At 36.5% G+C, this 4208-nt stretch overlaps 1 pseudogene; it reads right to left on the bottom strand.

The window, feature by feature from the left end:
• Positions 1 to 445: 445 nt before the first annotated feature.
• LOC101716126 (rho-related GTP-binding protein RhoQ pseudogene) lies at positions 446 to 1933 on the bottom strand (annotated as a pseudogene).
• Between the last annotated feature and the right edge of the window lie 2275 nt (positions 1934 to 4208).

Raw genomic sequence — 4208 nt, 5'->3', positions numbered from 1 at the left:
AACCATTCCTAATTATCTATATATTTGCCTGATCCAGAGGATTATAAATTTGTATTTTATATTACCAGGGAACAGAGTATGGTCACATTTAAATTTGATTTATGTTTACATAGTATGTACAGGCTTAAGTATTTAAAATTTTTATATGTGTCTTATTTATTATATATTATACATAAAATATTTACAAAAATTGCATAATTTTTTTATCTGAAAGGTGACAACAGTTTTATTACAGAAGCAGTTGCCCTGTTTTAAATTCCATGTAACATGCTTAGATTCTAGGTCTTGCCTCTTTAACATAAATCAATGTTCTCTTGTGTTTCAGTCAACATACACAGTTCTCATCATTTGATGTACACAGCCAATGTGGGAATTTTAAAAAGAATTACCAGCTAATTCAGAGAGCTAAATTGAGTCCATGATTATGGCAAAGTTTGACCCAAAATTTTAATTTGTAATTTAGCATGTATCTCATGCAATTTGGGGAGCATCAAACTAAATCTACAATTGTCAGAAGCCTTGTTATAGTTTAATGCACATTAACTAAATGTGTACATTTTTACTATTGATGATAAATGCAGTTATGACCTTATTACATTTCTGGTATTCTTTAAGAAAGCATACTAAGCTTTAATATAGAAATATTTAGTTTACATTTAACTTGTGCTCAGGTAATAATAAAAGTGTGTTCGTTTTTGATCTCACACATTCTCTCTTCAGGTATGACCCATCTCTTGGACACTTGCAATCTTTGGCTACATGGCTGGCCTTGTTATTTCACCACTCTGGGTATACTAGAATAGAAACCAACTTACATGCAAGAACAATTAATTGGAGCAAAGGGAGAAGATATTTCTTTGTGCAGATTCCGTAAGGTCTGTGCAGAAATGTACACGGTTAAAACCAAGCAGTTCCATTTACAGCACTGTTTTTTTAAATGTAATGTAGTTTTAACATGATGTGATTGTAGCTTTTTAAACTTGAAAACCCTGAGAGATTGTACCTTCTAGTTGAAATAAAGTATTTATAATAGATTGTGCCTTCAGATTCTGTTTGCTGCTTCTTAGACCTTTAAGAAACATTCTTAATGAACTTTATAGAATTCTGAGGACAAGTTTTTGTTTTCTTTCAAGTTTGAAACTGCTTCATTACAAGAGGCCTGGGTATCGCTGTAGCATTTCATATGCTTTCTGAGAGAAACTGACAGTTTTCTTGGCCACTGAAGTTGTTTTTCATATAATCAAACAACAGCTTATACATCTTGATCCTATTCGTTTTTTGAACTGTCTGTTTCTTTGGAGTTAAAATGGCTATGATAGCCTCATCAAAAACAGTCTTCAATCCCTTCTGGGTTAAAGCTGAACCTTACACATTGCAGCATGCTCCTATCTCTTTTGCTAGTTTCTGTCCTTGTTCCACACGTATAGGTTTTTCTTTCATATCATTCAGTCTTGCTAAAGTTTTGGGGTCATCTCGGAGACCAATCTGAGTTCCTATTAATAAAAAGGGTACATTTGATGCGCATTCCTTAAGTTCCGGTACCCACTCTTCTTTCACATTTTGAAAGGAGGGTGAATTGACCATGGAGAAGCATATGCGGAAGACATCAGTCATTGGATAGGATAAAGGCCTCAGACAATCATAATCTGTCCCGCCATGTCGCCATGTCATAGAGTCCCAGGAGGTACTGCTTGCCCCCCACAGTGACGCTGAAGGCATAGTGGTGGAAGGCATAGTGGTGGAAGACGGTGGGCACGTACTCCTCGGGGGAGGCGTCCTTGGCCTAGCTCAGGAGCAGGCACGTCTTGCCCACCGCCCTGTTGCCCACCACGCACTTGAGCATCAGCGCGCTGGGCCCGTGAGCCGCGCTGCGACCGGCCGGCCTCCGGGCATGGTCTCCGCTCGCCCCCGCGCCGGCCGGCCTCAGCCCCATGGCACCTGGGCCGCCGCCGCCATCCTGAATAATTTTTTTTAAAAACTGAAAGTGATAGGGCTGGGGATGCAGCTCAGTGGTGCCACGCCTGCCTGGAAGTACAAGGTCCTGAGTTTGATCTCTGGTACAAAACAAAATTTTTGAAAGTGGTATTTTTCTTTCATAGTTATCTGTATTTTAATATGAGTTGTCAGAAGAGAGGACTTAAGAGTTTTAAAACAATTGCCAATGAGATGAGTTAGACTACATTCTTTTTTTTTTTAAAAATGTATTTTTGTCAGTATATGTTTGCAGTCCATAATGGTTTGCATTCATCATGAGACATTGGTACATGTACATAACACATATTAATTCTTTTTGCCTATGCTTCCCCTTCTATCCCTCCCCTTCCCTTCATCTCAATAACATTCTTAACATTATCAGTCATGAGGAAAATGATTTGAAAGGAGAGATTTACTGATATACGAACAATATTGTTAAAAAGAATAAAGTTTTACAGCCTCGTGTATGAACTAAATACTCAAATAAATGACTCTCATGATAATTTTTGGCACATTTATATGTGATTGTTTTGGAAGCAATGTATTTTTGATAAGTTAGAAATTCACTATGTTCAAAAATGCAACAAAAGAAAAGTCCAGGTACTTTGCATGATAAAATCATTAATTAAAATATTTAACTCTCTGCTGATATACTGTAATGAGGTTGTCACCAGGCAAAAACAGGATGACTAGTTTTTCCTGCTAAAAGAGTTTGCATTCATAATTCAGCACACTTTTTTAAAGGGGCAGTTGAAGACCCTTACACTCATCCAGCTTGTGGGAAAATGCTTACACACTGCCTGACCATCCTCCATTTTTTGGGTTCATAGTGAAGAAATCAATAATCATATATTTGATATAATGAGAAGTAGACCTTTTTCTTAGACATTTTATGAGTTAAAAATAGTGTTACAAGATTTTTTAAAATCACAAAGAAAATGATTTGGGGGCATTATTATCTACTAGACAACCTTTGGAGAACCTTACATATGTGAACCGTCAAATTTTTGTAACCTGAGAAAAAACATTATATTTATTTCCAGGGAGGAAGCTGTAGCACAGAGGAATGTGCTCAAGTATTTGTAATCAAGATGAGATTGAGGCCTAATGAAGTGGGTTGACACATAAGCGAAGGCATGAGTGTCTAGGGGCACGTTTTTCTATGCTTCAGCTTTGCTCTGGAAGAACCTTAAGGCTTTATCTGAGGTTACAAAGATTGAATGAGTTTGCACATGTAAAGTACCCAGAAGAGTTCCCAGCCAATAAAGGTGCTCACTAATGATGGCTATTGTCCTCCTAGATTCCCCAGCAGAAAGTGGTATCAAGGGATCACCTAGTCTAGGCCGCCCTCTTCAGCAGTATTACCTCTATTGTTTTTCCTAATTTAAAAAATTTTTTCCATTAAGTTTATTGGTACATTTTAGGTATAAAATACAGTTACATTCATCATTGGGATCTTGTACCTTAATATGAGTATCTTGGTTCTTATTTTTTTTCCCCTTCCCCTGCCTTCTCTATTTGGAAAGACTTTGCTTCCATTTTTTTCCTTTTCTCATATTTTTTCTTTTCCCTTCTTTCCTTTCCCCTACCCCTCCCACTTGCCCTACTCCTTTAGATATTTTATTCCTATTTCACAATATCAATTATACATTTTTAAAATTACACTATCAAAATCTTGAGGACATTACCACAGATTTTGCAGAATTTAAAAGGATATAGAAAGCATATTACAAAAGTCTTTTTTGAAGTAAGTTTGACAACTTCTAAGAAGTACCTTGGAAGACAAATTAATGAAACTGACTCTGAAGGAAACATAAAATTTGAATAGCACCTGTTAAAGAACATATATTCCTAGCTTGAAAACCTACCTTTATGAAACAGGCTCATATACATTTTAACTAATAAATTATATCAAACATTTATAGCAGAAAGAAAAAGCATATGATCCTGTCAGTATTTGGAGAAAAAGTATTGGACTACATTCTACAGCTGTTCATGGTAAAAGCTATCAGGACACTAGAAGTAGAACAGAACCTTCTCAACAGATAAAAGACATGTACTCCGTACTTCCAGGAAAAATGCCTTATATGAATGGAGAAGATGCAATGCTTTCTCCCTAAGGTGGGGAACAAGGGCAGATATGCCTATTCTGCATCTGTCCATTAAACTTTGAAACATAGGCCTGAACCAAAATAGTCTGGCAATAAAATGACACAATTAGGATAGGATTGGCA

The sequence above is a fragment of the Heterocephalus glaber genome, unplaced genomic scaffold (assembly GCF_053883595.1).
Source record: "Heterocephalus glaber isolate CG9 unplaced genomic scaffold, H.glaber_assembly_v1.0 deba00001577, whole genome shotgun sequence".
Classification (NCBI taxonomy): Eukaryota; Metazoa; Chordata; class Mammalia; order Rodentia; family Bathyergidae; genus Heterocephalus; species Heterocephalus glaber.
This window is presented reverse-complemented; position numbering and strand designations above follow the sequence as displayed.